Here is an 18,772-nt window from a genome sequence, read left to right as displayed (position 1 = left end):
AGAGGAGTAATTTTGATCCCCACTATGGGCGTGGCACGCCAAGAAGTGGGCGTGCCATGTCGGGGCATATGCCAGCCTGACCTTCTCTCATTCAAATGAAGATATCTTGAGCTACACAACTCCAAATGATATGATTTTAGTGCCATTAGAAAGTATACATCCAAAGCTTTCCAACCATATATAACACTTTATAATGGACACTGGAATTGAGGAACCGAAAACACAAGGAGAAAAATACGTCCCTGCAGAGTTACCAGCCTAACCTCTTCATCTTCTTTTAGTTAGTCTGAACAATTTTGATAGCCTTGTCGTGGAGTCGTGGCTTTTCGGGCAGAACTGTGTCCCTTCTAGCGCACGCCTTTCGTTTGTCCGACTTCTCTTGTCGATCTTTCCTCGAGTTATTTTTAGTAATCAATTTTTAGTCAGGGCTGGCCAGGCCTCAGCTATGGATTACTTTTTATAACTTTGTAGCTTTTGATCAGTCTGGTCCGACTTCTTCATGTTGGTTTGTTCTAAGTTATTTTTAGCAATCTATTTTTTCTTAGACCTCATCAGACCTCTTTCTATGGATTACTTTTTATAACTTTTTGTCGACCTTGTCGTGATCGAGCGGTGAATTTGATTTTCACCATGCCGACTTGTAGCTTTGTCTTGATCGGGCAGTGAATTTGGTTTTCACTTTGCCAATCTTTGTCGAAATCGGACGATGAATTCGGTTTTCATCGTGATCAGGCGATGAATTTGGTTTTCATCTTGCCGACCTGTAGCTTTGTAATCGGATGATGAATTTGGTTTTCATCTTGCCGACCTGTCGCTTTGTAATCAGACGATGAATTTGGTTTTCATCTTGATCGGACGATGAATTTGGTTTTTATCTTGCGGACCTGTAGCTTTGTAATCAGATGACAAATTTGGTTTTCATCTTGCTGACCTTGTCGTGATCGGGCGATGAATTTCGTTTTCACCTTGCCGACCTGTCGTGATCGAGTGGTGAATTTGGTTTTCACCTTGCCGACCTGTTGTGATCGGGCAGTGAATTACGTTTTCACCTTGCCGACCAATCGTAATCGGGCGTCTTGGTAGGAAACTTTTTTAGGGAATCTGCAAAGTTTTAAACAATAAAATGAAGACATGAATAAGAGTGTGTATATGTTAGTGCTTACCCTTCTAGTTCGGGCAATCTTTTAGATCTCGGCTTGGCGCCTTTCTTAGATTGCAGGCATGCCATGACCTTGGTAACTCTCGCCCCTCGAGGTCGGACACTTTGTGGTGACCTTTCCCCAGTACCTCTGAATAACTTGGTATGGTCCTTTCCAGGTGGCTGCTAGCTTCCCTTCTCCTGACCGATCTTAGGTCTATTCGATGCTTTAGTGCTTCCTTTCTAATCTAAGCTTTTTCTCGGACTTCTAAAAGTAGGTCAAGCTCTTCTCTTTGAGTTTTGGGAGTCGGTTGTGATGACTTGCATCATTTACCCTTTTTCTTATCTAAAAGGACCATAAAAAGAGTATAATCTCATTGAATCAATGCAATTTCATGAACCAAATGATATATAATATGGTACATTGCTTTGAAATGGGTTTGTGCTGAATTTTTGGTGAAAAGAGCAACAAAAGGAGAAGAAAATAACAAATAAAGCTGGGCGTGTGAAGCTGGGCGTGCCACTTGAAGTTCTAGGCATGGCACGTCAAGCTTTTGAACCAACTCTCAATAATGGGCGTGCCACTTGGAGCTTTGGGCGTGGCATGCCAGGCCAGCATTCCAACAAGGGAGATTGAAGAGTTCAATATGGGCGTGCCACTTGATGTCGAAGGCGTGGCACGCCAACCTCAATTGTGACTTGGGCGTGCCACTTGGAGCTATGGGCGTGGCACGTCAAGTTTGTGAGGCCAAGATCTCAAAGAGGGTGTGCCACTTGGTATTTTGGGCATGGTACGCCAGGCTTAAATTCTAGAGGAGTAATTTTGATCCCCACTATGGGCGTGGCACGCCAAGAAGTGGGCGTGCCACGTTGGGGCATATGCCAGCCTGACCTTTTCACATTCAAATGAAGATATCTTGAGTTACACAACTCCAAATGATATGATTTTAGTGCCATTAGAAAGTATACATTCAGAGCTTTCCAACCATATATAACACTTTATAATGGACACTTGAATTGAGGAACCGAAAACACAAGGAGAAAAACACGTCACTACAGAGTTACCAGCCTGACCGCTTCATCTTTAAAGGAACATAAATTGCGTTGTAGAGATCTAAATGAGATGATCTCGGTGGCGTTAGAAAGCTGACATCAAGAGCTTTCCAACGATATATAACACTATTGGATGAACATTAAAACGAAGAATTGGTAGAGCAAGAAGTATAGATCCCTGTACCAAGAGAGCCACCATTCGAAGAAGTTCTTGATAAAGAGGATACTCCAACCATCCCACGACACCCAAGTTTTGAAAACAAAAAAGTGAAGGCAATCAACAAAAGCACCAAAGAGAGGATGGTGACCAAGAAAAGAAGGATAATATCCATGAAGAAGAGGTCAACCAAAAGCCATCCCACCCCTACCCCAACAAGCAAGTTCACTCAAACTAACAACAAAAGAAAGCTTGCTGGGAGGCACTCAAAACAGGGGACATCAACTGGCTCATCTTTCCTCTTCAGGTCATTTCTCTTAACAAATTGGAAGAAGAGAAAGAAAGTTGAGAACAATATGTCAAGCTAATGACATTAAAAGAGCGCTTGTTGGGAGGCAACCCAACCGTAGGTAACATTTTCTTTCTTTACTTAGTTTACTTTCAATAATTTGACATATGATTGCATTCTAAGTTTGGTGTTGCCATGCAACAATTTGATTTTCATTCTTCACTGGGTACTTGCTTCATTCTAAAATGAAAGTGTCATACTAAGTTTGGTGTTGCCACTTACCTTTCATGCAAAGTACCATGCATACACCACTTATTAATGCAATCACATTGTCTCTGTTTTTACTTCTTGTGCGCTTATTGTATCCTTTTCTTTGCTTGCTTGAGCACATGTATTACTCACATTTCATTGTGTAAGACACTCACAACCCATCATAAACCCCATTACCACTATTTTATTTGTTGCTTGAGGACAAGTAATTATTCTAAGTTTGGTGTGGGAAGGGAAAGAATAGAAGGAAAGTGACAACAATAATGAAGATGAACTACAAGGTGGTAAAGTTTCTTTTCCTCTTACTTATTTCCAGCACTTTAAATTGCATAATTGTCTTCTATTTTATTTGTATGCATGTGTGATTACTTGTTGTGAATAAGCATAGCTTGATTGTTGAATTGTAACATGTGCTATGACATTATGACTACCATCTTTAATTTTGTGAGTCAAAGTAATTAAGAATCATGATCATAAACAAACAAGGTAATTAAAGAAGAAGCTAGCATGAGCATATAAGTATTGGAAAGTTAGCATGACTATTGTTGCTCAATTGCATTTGAATTTGTTTAATTGAAGTTTTCATCTAGGACATTTTATGAAATTTTGGAAATCATGAAAACCTTGAAGAAGCAAAATGCAAATAAGGGAAGAAAAAGAAAAGGGAAAGAATGAGAAAGCTAAAGGCTCTGAGTACCGATGACAATTCATTTGTTAAGTACTTGTGGTGTTTATGTATCAAGCAAAAAGTTTGAAAACAAAATATTTAGAGTTAATGCTAGGCTCAAGTGCAAAGCACTCCCTTAAAGCTCAAGGCTCTGAGCATCAATGATTAGAGAGTAAAGAAAAGAAACAAATGAGCTAAAAGAGTCCTCTAATTAAATGCTTGTGGTGCTTATGTATCAAGTGGTAATACTTGAAAATAAAGCATTTAGAGTCGTAGCTTTCAACAAATGGTGCAAAGCACCCAAGAAGCTAAGTTAAGAAAAGAATGAAAAGCTTGTTTCAAGGAAGGAACATAAAGAAAAAGATTTCATAAAATGAGCTAGATAGAAGCATCAATCATTTGAATGTCTTTTGTAATTGTAGCATGCATAAGAAACTAGCCAACCATGAACATAAAAATTGCTACTCTTCTCACCTTGGTTTGTCAAAATCTATTGCATGATTCTTTGTTTGCTTGAGGACAAACAAAGTTTAAGTTTCGTGTTGTGATGACTTGCATCATTTATCCTTTTTTTTCTTATCTAAAAGGACCATAAAAAGAGCATATTCTCATTAAATCAATGCAATTTCATGAACCAAATTATATATATTATGGTACATTGCTTTGAAATGGGTTTGTGCTGAATTTTAGGTGAAAAGAGTAACAAAAGGGGAAGAAAATAACAAATAAAGCTGGGCGTGTGAAGCTGGGCGTGCCACTTGAAGCTCTGGGCGTGGCACACCAAGCTTTTGAACCAACTCTCAACAATGGGCATGCCACTTGGAGCTCTGAACGTGGCACGCCAGGCCAGCATTCCAGCAAGGGAGATTGAAGAGTTCAACATGGGCGTGCCATTTGATGTCGAAGGCGTGGCACGCCAACCTCAATTGTGACTTGGGCGTGCCACTTGGAGCTATGGGCGTAGCACGCCAAGTTTGTGAGGCCAAGATCTCAAAGAGGGCGTGCCACTTGGTGTTTTTGGTGTGGTACGCTAGGCTTAAATTTCAGAGGAGTAATTTTGAGCCCCACTATGGGCGTGGCACGCCAAGAAGTGGGCGTGGCACGCCAGGGCATATGCCAGCCTGACCTCCTCTCATTCAAATGAAAATATCTTGAGCTACACAACTCCAAATGAAGTTATTTCAGTGCCATTAGAAAGTAGACATCTAGAGCTTTCTAACCATAAATAACACGTTATAATGGACGCTGGAATTGAGGAAGATATAGACCCCGAAATCACAAGAAGAAAAACACGTGACTGCAGAGTTACCAGCCTGACCTCTTCATCTTCAAAGGAACATAACTTGAGTTTTAGAGATCCAAAAGAGGTGATCTTGGTGGCGTTGGAAAGCTGACATCATGAGCTTTCCCACGATATATAACACTTTAGGATGGACGTTAAAACTAAAGGTGAAAAAGGCCATTATTTTAGCATTGCAAAACTTGGGCATGCCACTTGATATCGAAGGCATGGCACGCCAACCCCTTTCATACAATGGGCGTGCCACTTGGAGTCTTGGGCATGGCACGCCAGTTCAAATGGCCAGAGAGGAGATTTTTTGCATCATTGAAGGCGTGGCATGCCAGTTTCACAACATATGGGGCGTGGCATGCCAGAAGTGGGCGTGTCATGCCAGAAGTGGGCGTGGCACGTCGGGCTACCTAACAGACTGACCTAATCACCTTCAAATGGGCATAACTTGAGTTACAGAAATCCAAATGAGTTAATTTCAAAAGAGTTGGAAAGCTGACATCCAGGACTTTCCAACCATATATAATAATTTATAGTGGACATTCATTTTGAGGCCCAACAAACTCCATACTTTCAATGTTGCAAAGTGGGTCATACTCCAAAGGCAAAATCTAGTGGGAGTGGCACTTGAAAACCACACACCAATTTCTTCCTACAACTCCCAACCTTCAATCAAACCCACTCAAACTCTCATTCAATCCATAATTTTCAACCAATCAAGGCCACAAGAAGCATTTAGAATAGTTTATTTTCATTTAATTGTAATTTTCTTTCAATTTCATTTAAGTTTGTAATTTAGGAAAGCCTATATAAAGGCCTTAGTTTCATAGAATTAGGAATGCTGGATTGGGGGAGTCTTCGGACCCTCTCTGTTCACCATTAGCTTCCTTTCTTTTCTTTCTTACTTTTGTAAATATCTTTTAGTTATGAATTACTAACTCTTTCCATTGGGAAAGAGAGCTCTATTGTTTTTCAATGGATTAAATTATTTTTATTCTTCTTCTTCTTTTCATCTCTCTTTGATTTGCTAGAAGAAATTTCATTCTTCATGCTAGTGTTCAATTATCTTGGGAAAGAGGTTGAATGGAAAAAAGAGTTTCATGGGAACCTTGGAAAAGGAAACATGAAACCATGCTTGAAATCCCTTCTCACACTTGAGTAGAATCTGGATTTTGGTGATTGGATATGGTGACATATAATCCACCCACTACTTGGACCTATGATGATGTGTGGTATAATCAAGAACCATTCTTCATCTCTTCTCATGAGCAATTAGATCAAGGAATTGGCAATTGTTCAAGGTTAGAGAGATTGAATTACCAAGGGATTGGGATTCAATCACTTATGATTGCCAAGAGATCAATGATTGCATGATTGAAGAGGAGATGAAAACAATTGATCCTAAGAATACAATATCTCTTGATCCCAATGCTTATTTTATCTTTCTTTCTTTTATTTACTTTATAGTCATTTACTTTTCTACACTTTACATTTCCAGCACCTTACTTTCTTGTACTTTACTTTCTTTGTCATTTACATTTCTTGTTTACTTATCACATCCAATTGTGCTTGTCTAACTAGTCTAATCAATCAACTATTACTTGCTTAATCCAATTAATCTCTGTGGATACAATCCCACTCCACTGTAGGTTATTACTTGATGACAATTTGGTGCGCTTGCCAAATAACGAATTCATTATATGTGGGTAGTGAATTTCGGTCATCAGGTATCTTCGTTGTTCTTTATTTGAGCCGTTTCTCATTTTATTTTTTGTAGGTTAGTCGTTCTTTTCTCTATCTTTTTTTACTTTCGACAACTGTGCATGCTTTTGATGTAAAGCTTTGACTTTGTATTTGGGTTTTTGTTCTGAAGAACTTTGGTTCTTTCTGCAAAAAGTTTGCATCTTTGATCGTTTGTTGAGACTTTTCTTTTGTCGTTCGCCTTTGAGAAGAATGTGTGCTTTGCTTTAGGATTTTGTTGCTGTTCCTATTTCTTTTCATCGTTGCCTGACTCCCTTTGTACGAAAGTTCTACCTTTTGTTTTGACCTTTTGTTTGAGGGGTGTTCGGACTGTTTGGGTATAGATTGTCGACTTCTCTTCTCTGTGTTCTTGCCCTGTTGTTGCCTCCAAAGGATGCCCCTGGACTTTCGTGTGAGTCTAGGGGTTTTTCTTTTACTGCTGTATTTGACACTTGATGTTTTGCTGTTATTGTCCGAGTTGTTTCCTTATTTACCCGAGTTGTTTGGTAGTAACTCAATTTTTATTTTTCTTACTGTAGGAATATTTGACCTATATCTTCCCGCAAAAACATTGCTGAGATGTCTAATAAGATCCCAGACGGCATGTCTGACTGACTGGATTCCATAGTTTTAATGTGTGTTACTGTGGCTGACCCTGAGTACTGTGTGCAACTTAGGAGGTTCCATAGAATTTGTAGGGATAGGGATGAGGAGAAGAATTACGAGTTGGTGTCGCTGGACCCTGAGGAGAGGGTTTGTTTTCCTTCCTTAACTCCGGGGGAACGACCCTGACCTGATATGGTTAGAACCTTTTCTTCCTCCGAGATTGATGGATTTTGCAAATTTTTGGATGAGACTTCTATTATTACCCACTGGTTTGGTGCTGAATGGTTTTGAAAGTGCACCACTCGGGCATTCTGTTCCCAAGGTATACGTCGGACCTCATATCCCCCGAATTGTCTGAGCTGTTGGTGGTGGCTAGACTCGGACATTCTGTTCCTGAGGTATATGTCAGACCTCATATCCCCTGAATTGTCCGAGCTGTTCTCTAATTTTATCCAGGGTCCCCCGAATTGTCCGAGCTGTTCTCTAGTTTTGTCCAGGGTCCCCCGAATTATCGGAGGTGTTCTCTTGTTTTATCCAGGGTCCCCCCAAATTCTCCGAGGTGTTCTCTGGTTTTGTCCAGGGTCCCCCGAATTACCCGAGGTGTTCTTTTATGGTGGGATCCTTAACTTGGTTGCTCCCTTCTCTTTGTGAGGTGACTACTTATGAATCACTGGACACGGTAAGCTCCTACCTTCTTAGCAAGCCTTAAACCAGCCAATAGTGCCTCGTATTTAGCTTGGTTACTTAGCTTGATTTGGGTTCCCTGATCGCTTTCTATAATTACACCTGCACCACTCTCGGTTTTGTTTGAAGAGTTGTCCACGTGGAGATTCCATTTTGTGGGAGTTCCTGGGGTGTCAGTGTACTCTGTAATGAAGTCGGTCAGATACTGTGATTTGATGGTTGTCCGAGCTTCATATCGAAGATCAAATTCGTATAACTCGACTGTCCACCGTAGGATTCTTTTAACTAAGTCTGTTTTCTGTAGGATGCCTTTTATGGGCTGGTTAGTCCGAACTCTGATAGTGTGTGCTTGAAAGTATGGGTGGAGTCGTCGAGAGGTAAGTATGAGGGCGTAGGCAAACTTTTTCTATCTTTTGATAGTTTAGTTCGGCCCCTTATAGAGCTTTGCTGATGAAGTAGACAGGTTGTTGCCCACTTTTGTCTTCTCTGACTAGTGCTGAGGCTATTGCCCGACTTCCCACTGCGAGGTATAATATGAGTTCTTCACTTTCCCGTGGTTGGGTAAGAATGGGTGGTTACCCCAAGAATTTTTGAAAAATCTCGGAAGGCTTGTTCGCGCTCCGTTGTCCTATTCAAACCTCTCTTCCTTCCTTAATATACCTCTTGGAGGTGTCTTTTGCGAGTTGATTTAGAGATCCCTCCTCCTGTGAATCCTCCATTTATCATATGAACATGTCTCTCAAGGGTGTGAGGTGGACGTTTAACTCGTCCGACCTCTTTGGTGTGAGACGTTCAACTCGTTCGACCTCTTCGGTGTGAGGTGGTCGTTCAACACGTCCGACCTCTTCGGTGTGAGGTGGACGTTCAACTCGCCCGACCTCTTCGGTGTGAGGTTGATGTTCAACTCGTCCAACTTCTTCGGTGTAAGGTGGACGTTCAACTCGCCCGACCTCTTCGGTGTGAGGTGGAGGTTCAACTCGTCCGACCTCTTCAGTGTGAGGTAGAGGTTCAACTCGTCCGACCTCTTCGGTTTGAGGTGGACGTTCAACTCGCCTGACCTTTTCGGCCTTTCTTCTTTTTCTTGGTTCATATGCTTTATTGGCTAAGTATCTATCCAGCCGCCCTTCTCTTACCAATTTTTCTATGACATTCTTTAGATCGAAGCACTCGTTGGTGGGATGTCCATAGATTCGATGGTACTTGCAGTATTCTGTTCGATTTCCCCCTCTTTTCTTGCTTTGAGTGGGTGAGGTGGTGGGATCTTCTCGGTATGGCATCCACACGAGACACCCGAAGTGGGGTGTAGTTGTTGTATTTTTTAGGCTTCTCTCCGTGTTGATCTTCTTTTTTTCTTGGATTCCTTATCCTTATCCCGGGAGGAGTAGGAAAATCTGGCTTTTGAGGTCTCTCCTAGTCGAGAATTTTCTTCCATGTTGATGTACTTTTTGGCTCATTCTTGCACTTCATTTAAAGATGTGGGGTGTTTCTTTGATATGGAGTGGCTAAAGGGTCCTTCTCGTAGGCCATTGATAAGACCCATGATGGCTGCTTCTGTTGGTAGGCTTTGGATGTCTAGGCATGCTTTGTTGAATCTTTCCATGTAGTTGCGAAGGCTCTCCCGATCTTCTTGCTTGATCCCTAACAGGCTTAGAGCATGTTTGGCTTTGTCTTTCTGGATGGAAAATCTACCAAAATATTTCTTGGCTAAGTCATCAAAACTTGTGATGGATCTAGGAGGCAAACTGTCGAACCACTTTATTGTTGTTTTTGTTAGGGTATTCGGGAAGGCTTTGCATCGAATGGCATCTGAGGCGTCAGTGAGATACATTCTGCTTCTAAACTTGCTGAGGTGATGGCTTGGATCCGATGTGCCGTCGTACGAGGTCATGTCGAGAGCTTTGAAGTCCTTTGGGATTTTAGCTTTCATGATCTCTTTGTTGAATGGGTCTTGATCTTCGTGGGGGCTATCTTCATGATTGGATCGAGCGGTCTTAGTTTTGGGATTGGCTTCGAGCTTTAAGAGCTTGTCCTCTAGCTTTCGATGTCGTCTTGTTTCTCTTCGAAGTTCCTTTTTGGCTTCCCGTTGGTGCTCGGCCTCTCTTTCGAGTTGTTTGAGACAATCTTGTTGAGCTTGTAGGGCTTCCATGATTTATGTATTTGGCGAATTCTTGTCTTTATTTGGTTGAGACGCATCTTTTGGTGTGCTGTCCGCGTTTTTGTGTGGCGTTCTGTTCTCCAGATCGGAACCATGATCGTTGTCAAGGTTATCCGCCATGATGATGGGATGACTTCCAGGTTCCCCGATAATGGCGCCAATATTCCGAGGGTTACCTGAAACTGTAGGTCGATCTCGGATGAGATCTTGTGGTGGTGGTCGGCGCTAACGTGTCTGACTTGTTGGACTTGGTGGAGCTGCTGATCCTTCGTCACCGGAGGGTGGTGGTACCTGCAAGAGACTCCAATGCTTAAGTTAGCATGGGCTTTAAGCAGGTTTTTAGTAGAATCAGAGTATGAGTTATACCTGGGTGCTCTAGTGTATTTATAATAGTGTGGAGTGACCTTTCTAGAGATAAGATAGTTACCTTATCTTATCTTTGAGTGAAGTCATCTTATCTTTAAGGGAAACCGCCTTTATCTTTCTAGGCTTTGGCTGCCTTTAGATTGGGTTGTGTTCCTTCGTTTGGGTCTGCTTTGGGCTCCTCTTGCGATTTGGCCGATCTCTTTGAGAAGAGGTCGGTAATGGGCCAACCTTCCAAGAGGTCAGTCATGGACCAACCTTCTAAGAGGTTGGTCATGGGCCAACCTTCCAACAGGTCGGCCAACCCGGTCCTTTATAGCTCGAACCGATGCATGAACACTTTCTCTTTGCATCAAACCTCAAGTCTCTCTCGGCTTGTTTCTTATCCGTTTTCTCATACTTTTACTCATCCTATCTCTTCAGTCTCAAGTTCTCCTAATGTATCTCAGCATCCTTAAGTATGGTCTCACAGTTGATCAGTAACAACAAATACAAGTAATGAGATTCAAACACAACCAAATTCAATTCCAACAATTATAATAGATAGTAGTTAAACAATAATAATTATATAGGCAAACCATATACAATAAACACACTTAAACAATGTCACATAGATGCAAATGATGGATGCCTGCCCTATTAGCCATGAGCTCACGCTCGGTTATATTCCTAGACCTGACTCGAATAAGCGGGATTTAACCACCATCCTTACGCGTTGGTTCGATAAACAAGCGAGATTACACCACCATCCTTGCTCAGAACATGCAAGCAAGATTAAACCACCATCCTTGCCTCCACAGTAAGCGAGATTTAACCACCATCCTTACTGGGTACCTCGAACAAGTGGAATTACACCACCATCCTTGCTCGAGTTACATTCACAACTCAATCCGTAAGCAGGAATAAACCATCATCCTTTCGAAACACAAAACAACATGCAAGTTGGATCACACCTCTGTCCTTGCCACATGATTACACCTCCATCCTTACTAAACAATTTATTAGTACGTGAGCGGGATATAACCTCCGTCCTCACTGTAGGCGGGATAAAGCCACCATTGTTGCACAAGGGTTTACGCACTGAGCAAGTGGGATTATACCACCATCGTTGCCAGGCTAGAAACCCTCATCATATTCATAGTCACTACTGTACACATTCCATTCATTCTTGGGATATCATACTCATAATCATCGCTATGTGATGAGCGAATAATTTATACACTTTTTGGCATTGTTTTTAGATAGTTTTTAGTAGGATCTAGCTACTTTTAGGGATGTTTTTATTATTTTTTATGCAAAATTCACATTTCTGGACTTTACTATGAGTTTGTGTGTTTTTCTGTGATTTCAGGTATTTTCTGGCTGAAATTGAGGGACCTGAGCAAAAATCTGATAGGAGGCTGACAAAGGACTGCTGATGTTGTTGGATTCTGACCTTCCTGCACTTGAAATAAATTTTCTGGAGCTACATAACTCCAAATGGTGCAATCTCAACGGATTTGGAAAGTAGACATCTGGGGCTTTCCAGTAATATATAATAGTCCATAATTTGTTCGAGCTTAGATGATGCAAACTGGTGTTCAACGCCAGTTTCATGCTGCATTCTGGAATAAAACGCCAGAAACACGTCACAAACCAGAGTTAAACGCCAAAAATACGTTACAACTTGGCATTTAACTCCAAGAGAAGCCTCTGCACGTGTAAAGCTCAAGCTCAGCCCAAGCACACACCAAAGTGGGCCCCAGAAGTGGATTTCTGCATTTAGACTTATTTCTGTAAACCCTAGTAACTAGTTTAGTATAAATAGAACTTTTACTATTGTACGAGGGGTCTGGTCCTTTTTCCCTATTTTCGAATCATATCCATTTGTGGAGGCTGGCCATTCGGCCATGCCTGGACCATCACTTATGTATTTTCAACGGTGGAGTTTCTACACACCATAGATTAAGGGTGTGGAGCTCTGCTGTACCTCGAGTTTTAATGCAATGACTACTATTTTCTATTCAATTCAGCTTATTCTTGTTCTAAGATATTTGTTGCACTTCATCTTGATGGATGTGATGATCCGTGACACCCATCATCATCCATCCTTATGAATGGGTGACTGACAACCACTTCTGGTATATCTTAGATCGAGCGCGTATCTCTTGGATTCCTTAATCAGAATCTTTGTGGTATAAGCTAGAACCCTTTGGCGGCCATTCTTGAGAATCCGGAAAGTCTAAACCTTGTCTGTGGTATTCTGAGTAGAATTCAGGGATTGAATGACTGTGACGAGCTTCAAACTCGCAATTGTTGGGTGTGGTGACAGATGCAAAAGAATCAATGGATTCTATTCCGATATGATCGAGAACCGACAGATGATGAGCCGTGCTGTGATAGAGCATTTGGACCATTTTCACTGAGAGGATGGGAAGTAGCCATTGACAACAGTGATGCCCTACATACAGCTTGCCATGGAAAGGAGTAAGAAGGATTAGATGAAAGCAGTAGGAAAGCAGAGATTCAGAAGGAACACAACATCTTCATACACTTGTCTGAAAGTCCTACCAATGAATTACATAAGTATCTCTATCTTTACTTTATGTTTTATTTATCTTTATTTTCAAAAACTCCATAACCATTTATTATCTGCCTAACTGAGATTTACAAGATGACCATAGCTTGCTTCATACCAACAATCTCCGTGGAATCGACCCTTACTCACGTAAGGTTTATTACTTGGACGACCCAGTACACTTGCTGGTTAGTGTGCGATGTTGTGAAGAATGTGAGTGAACCATAGTAGGAAGCACCAAGTTTTTGGAGCCATTACTAAGAATTGTTTGAGTTATAAAAAGTGTAAATCACAATTTTTCCTATCAAGTTTTTGGTGCCGTTGCCGGGGATTGTTTGAGTTTGGACAACTGACGGTTCATCTTGTTGTTCAGATTAAGTAATTTTCTTTTCAAAAAGTTTTCAAAAAATCTTTCAAAAATTTTTATTTTATTTTCGTTTTTTTTTCAAAAATTAGTTTCGAAAAATCCAAAAAAAATTTAATAAAATCATAAAAAACCAAAAATATTTTTGCTTCTTGTTTGAGTCTTGAGTCAATTTTTAAGTTTGGTATCAATTACATGTTTCTATGTTTCTTGCATTTTTTTTCAAAAATACTCATGCATGGTGTTCTTCATGATCTTCAAGTTGTTCTTGACAAGTCTTCTTGTTTGATCTTTAAATTTTCTTATTTTGTGTTTTTTGTTGTTTTTCATATGCATTTTTGCATTCATAGTGTCTAAGCATTAAAAATTTCTAAGTTTGGTGTCTTGCATGTTTTCTTTTCTTGAAAATTTTTCAAAAATAAGTTCTTGATGTTCATCATGATCTTCAATGTGTTCTTGGTGTTCATCTTGACATTCATAGTATTCTTGCATGCATCATTGGTTTTGATCCAAAATTTTAATGTTTTGGGTCATATTTGTGTTTTTCTCTCTCATCATTAAAAATTTAAAAAAATAAAAAATATATCTTTTTCTTATTTCTCTCATAAATTTTGAAAATTTGAGTTGACTTAGTCAAAATTTTTTAAAACTTAGCTATTTCTTATAAGTCAAGTCAACTTTTCAATTTTAAAAATCCTATCTTTTCAAAACTTTTTCAAAAATCAAATCTTTTTCATTTTTATTTTATAATTTTCGAAAATTTTTTCAAATTTATTTTCAAAATCTTTTTCTTATCTTTATTTCAAAATTTCGAAAACTTTACTAACAATTAATTTGATTGATTCAAAAATTTGAAATTTATTACTTTCTTGTTAAGAAAGGTTCAATCTTTAAATTCTAGAGTCATATCTTTTAGTTTCTTGTCAGTCAAGTAATCAATTTTAATTTTAAAAATTCAAATCTTTTCCAAAATATCTTTTTTCAATCATATCTTTTTAAAATATCTTTTTCAAAATCAATTTCAAAATCTTTTCTAACTTCTTATCTTTTCAAAATTGAATTTCAAATCTTTTTTAACTAACTAATTGATTTTTGTTTGTTTCTTATCTTTTTCAAAACCACCCAAATCTTTTTCATTTTTATTTTATAATTTTCGAAAATTTTTTGAAATTTATTTTCAAAATCTTTTTCTTATCTTTATTTCAAAATTTTGAAAACTTTACTAACAATTAATGTGATTGATTCAAAAATTTGAAATTTATTACTTTCTTGTTAAGAAAGGTTCAATCTTTAAATTCTAGAGTCATATCTTTTAGTTTCTTGTTAGTCAAGTAATCAATTTTAATTTTAAAAATTCAAATCTTTTCCAAAATATCTTTTTTCAATCATATCTTTTTAAAATATCTTTTTCAAAATCAATTTCAAAATCTTTTCTAACTTCTTATCTTTTCAAAATTGAATTTCAAATCTTTTTCAACTAACTAATTGATTTTTGTTTGTTTCTTATCTTTTTCAAAACCACCTAACTACTTTTCTCTCTCTAATTTTCGAAAACTACCTCCCTCTTTTTCAAAATTCTTTTTTTACTAATTGTTTCAAATTTTAATTTTTATTTTATTCCTTTTCTTAAACTTCGAATTTTAACTTTAATATTTTTCTTTTATTTTAGTTAATTTTCGAAAACTCTTCTCCCTCATCTCTTTCTATTTATTTATTCATTTACTAACACTTCTCTTCATCTTAAAATTTGAACCCCTCTTCCTCTCTGAGTTCGAATTTTCCTCTTTTCCTTCTTCTATTCTTTTCTTCTTCTACTAACATAAAGGACTTTGAAGAGAAAACTAAGAGAAGCTAAATTACAACAATCCAGAGACAACCTTACAAAAATTTTCGAAAAGGAAGAGGAGATGGCAGCCGAAAATAATAATGCAAGGAGGATGCTTGGTGACTATACTACACCTACTTCCAAATTTGATGGAAGAAGCATCTCAATCCCTGCCATTGGAGCAAACAATTTTGAGCTGAAACCTCAACTAGTTGCTCTAATGCAATAGAACTACAAGTTTCATGGACTTCTATTAGAAGATCCCTACCAGTTTTTAACTGAGTTCTTGAAGATCTGTGAGACTTTTAAGACTAATGGAGTAGATCCTGAAGTCTACAGGCTCATGCTTTTTCCTTTTGCTGTAAGAGACAGAGCTAGAACATGGTTGGACTCACAACCTAAAGATAGCCTGGACACTTGGGATAAGCTGGTCACGGCCTTCTTGGCCAAGTTCTTTTCTCCTCAAAAGCTGAGCAAGCTTAGAGTGGATGTTCAGACCTTTAAACAAAAAGATGGTGAATTCCACTATGAAGCTTGGGAAAGATACAAGCAGATGACCAAAAAGTGTCCTTCTGACATGCTTTCAGAGTGGACCATTCTGGATATATTCTATTATGGTTTATCTGAGTTCTCTAAGATGTCACTGGACCATTCTGTAGGTGGATCCATTCACTTAAAGAAAACTCCTCTAGAAGCTCAAGAATTTATTGAAATGGTTGCAAACAACCAATTCATGTACACTTCTGAGAGGAATCCTGTGAGTAATGGGACGCCTCAGAGGAAGGGAGTTCTTGAAATTGATGCTCTGAATGCCATATTGGCTTAGAACAAAATGTTGACTCAGCAAGTCAACATAATTTCTCAAAGTCTGAATGGATGGCAAAATGCATCCAACAGTACTAAAGAGGCATCTTCTGAAGAAGAAGCTTATGATCCTGAGAACCCTGCAATGGCAGAGGTAAATTACATAGGTGAACCTTATGGGAACACCTATAATTCTTCATGGAGAAATCATCCAAACTTCTCATGGAAGGATCAACAAAAGCCCCAACAAGGCTTTAATAATGGTGGACGAAATAGGCTTAGCAATAACAAGCCTTTTCCATTATCTTCTCAGCAACAGACAGAGCATTCTGAGCAGAGCACCTCTAGCTTAGCAAACATAGTATCTGATCTGTCTAAGGCCACTTTAAGTTTCATGAGTGAAACAAGGTTGGTGCACGAAATTGTGATCTCTAATAATGGCATTCAACTTAGTATGCGCGTTTATAACTTAGCACTTTCTTCACAACCTCGCACAACTAACCAGCAAGTGCACTGGGTCGTCCAAGTAATAAAGCTTACGTGAGTAACGGTCGATCCCACGGAGATTGTTGGTATGAAGCAAGCTATGGTCATCTTGTAAATCTCAGTTTGGCGGATAATAATTGGTTATGGAGTTTTCGAATAATAATAATAAATAACTAGAAAATAAAGATAGAAATACTTATGTAAATCATTGGTGGGAATTTCAGATAGGTGTATGAAGATGCTGTGCTCCTTTTGAATCTCTGCTTTCCTACTGCCTTTATCCAATCCCTTTTACTCCTTTCCATGGCAAGCTATATGTAGGGCATCACCGTTGTCAATGGCTACATCCCATCCTCTCAGTGAAAATGGTCCAAATACTCTGTCACAGCACGGCTAATCATCTGTCGGTTCTCGATCATGCGGAATAGAATCCATTGATTCTTTTGCGTTTGTCGTCACGCCCAGCAATCGCGAGTTTGGGTAGAACGGAAGTGGTTGTCAGTCACGCGTTCATAGGTGAGAATGATGATGAGTGTCACGGATCATCACATTCGTCATGGTGAAGTGCAACGAATATCTTAGAACAGGAATAAACTGAATTGAATAGAAAATAGTAGTAATTGCATTAAAACTCGAGGTACAGCAGAGCTCCACACCCTTAATCTATGGTGTGTAGAAACTCCACCGTTGAAAATACATAAGTGATAGTGGTCCAGGCATGGCCGAATGGCCAGCCCCCATGAACGTGATCAATAGCCTCCTAAGATGAATAATCGAATAAACTGAGACCAAAGATGTCTAATACAATAGTAAAATGTCCTATTTATACTAGACTAGCTACTAGGGTTTACAAAAGTAAGTAATTGATGCAGAAATCCACTTCCGGGGCCCACTTGATGTGTGCTTGGGCTGAGCTTGAGCTTTAGACGTGCAGAGGCTTCTTTTGGAGCTGAACGCCAAGTTGTAACGTGTTTTCGACGTTCAACTCTGGTTCGTGACGTGTTTCTGGCGTTTGACTCTAGAATGCAGCATGGAACTGGCATTGAGCGCCAGTTTACGTCGTCTAATCACGAATAAAGTATGGACTATTATATATTGCTGGAAAGCTCTGAATGTCTACTTTCCAACGTCGTTGAGAGCGCTCGATTTGGAGTTTTGTAGCTCAAGAAAATCCATTTCGAGTATAGGGAGGTCAGAATCTAATAGCATCAGCAGTCCTTTGTCAGCCTTCTATCAGAGTATTGCTCAGGTCCCTCAATTTCAGTCAGAAATTATCTGAAATCACAAAAAAACACACAAACTTATAGTATAGTCCAAAAATATGAATTTAGCATAAAAACTAATGAAAACATCCCTAAAAGTAGCTATATCCTACTAAAAAATACCTAAAAACAATGCCAAAAAGCGTATAAATTATCCGCTCATCACAACACCAAACTTAAATTGTTGGTTGTCCCCAAGCAACTGAAAATCAATTAGGATAAAAAAAAGAAGAGAATATACTATAAAGCTCAGAATATCAATGAATATTAATTCTAATTAGATGAGCGGTACTTGTAGCTTTTTGCTTCTGAACAGTTTTGGCATCTCACTTTATCCTTTGAAGTTTAGAATGATTGACATCTCTAGGAACTTAGAATTTTAGATAGTGTTATTGATTCTCCTAGTTAAGTTTGTTGTTTCTTGAACACAGCTACTTTTATGAGTCTTGGCCGTGGCCCTAAGCACTTTGTTTTCCAGTATTACCACCGGATACATAAATGCCACAAACACATAACTGGGTGAACCTTTTCAGATTGTGACTCAGCTTTGCTAAAGTCCCCAGTTAGTGGTGTCCAGAGCTCTTAAGCACACTCTTTTTGCTTTGGATCACAACTTTAACCACTCAGTCTCAAGCTTTTCACTTGGACGTGCATGCCACAAGCACATGGTTAGGGACAGCTTTATTTAGCCGCTTAGGCCTGGATTTTATTTCCTTGGGCCCTCCTATCCATTGATGCTCAAAGCCTTGGATCCTTTTTACCCTTGCCTTTTGGTTTTAAGGGCTATTGACTTTTTCTGCTTGCTTTTTTTTCTTTCTATTATTTTTTTCGCCATTTTTTTCGCAAGCTTTTACTATTCACTGCTTTTTCTTGCTTCAAGAATCAATTTCATGATTTTTCAGATTATCAATAGCATTTCACTTTGTTCATCATTCTTTCAAGAGCCAACAATTTTAACATTCATAAACAACAAGATAAAAAATATGCACTGTTCAAGCATTCATTCAGAAAACAAAAAGTATTGTCACCACATCAATATAATTAAACTAAATTCAAGGATA

General features: G+C 39.0%; 1 non-coding gene across 1 annotated transcript; it reads right to left on the bottom strand.

Moving 5' to 3' along the window:
• Positions 1-15,634: 15,634 nt before the first annotated feature.
• On the bottom strand, positions 15,635-15,742 carry LOC127743206 (small nucleolar RNA R71). Its single transcript, XR_008004572.1, has one exon. It is a non-coding gene; the product is annotated as a small nucleolar RNA R71 (small nucleolar RNA).
• Between the last annotated feature and the right edge of the window lie 3,030 nt (positions 15,743-18,772).

The sequence above is a fragment of the Arachis duranensis genome, chromosome 1 (assembly GCF_000817695.3).
Source record: "Arachis duranensis cultivar V14167 chromosome 1, aradu.V14167.gnm2.J7QH, whole genome shotgun sequence".
NCBI lineage: Eukaryota > Viridiplantae > Streptophyta > Magnoliopsida > Fabales > Fabaceae > Arachis > Arachis duranensis.
This window is presented reverse-complemented; position numbering and strand designations above follow the sequence as displayed.